Source organism: Leptonychotes weddellii, unplaced genomic scaffold (genome assembly GCF_054177405.1).
Source record: "Leptonychotes weddellii isolate Sample4059 unplaced genomic scaffold, ASM5417740v2 HiC_scaffold_338380, whole genome shotgun sequence".
In the NCBI taxonomy this organism is placed as follows: domain Eukaryota; kingdom Metazoa; phylum Chordata; class Mammalia; order Carnivora; family Phocidae; genus Leptonychotes; species Leptonychotes weddellii.
In genome coordinates this window covers 1-220 of record NW_027937870.1, presented here as the reverse complement: position 1 = coordinate 220, position 220 = coordinate 1, and the positions used below count along the sequence as shown (strand labels likewise).

Sequence of the window (220 nt, the reverse complement as noted above, 5' to 3'; positions counted from 1 at the left end):
TTTCTATTTTAGGTAAATCATATAGTGTGAGCAAACATGACTCTTACACCTTTTTTTCTCATAATTCTTACATTTTATGTTGTTTACATAATTAATTACAAGCAGTTTTTAGAAATTATGGAATGCTTCAGGAATTTGCATGTCATTCTTGCACACGGGCCTCTGTATCATTCTAATTTTAGTATATGTGCTGCCAAGGAGAGCCCCACCTGTCATATTG

The 220-nt window shown here is 33.2% G+C and overlaps 1 pseudogene; it reads right to left on the bottom strand.

Annotated features, from left to right (window-relative positions):
* Positions 1–111: 111 nt before the first annotated feature.
* LOC145719197 (U6 spliceosomal RNA) lies at positions 112–206 on the bottom strand (annotated as a pseudogene).
* Between the last annotated feature and the right edge of the window lie 14 nt (positions 207–220).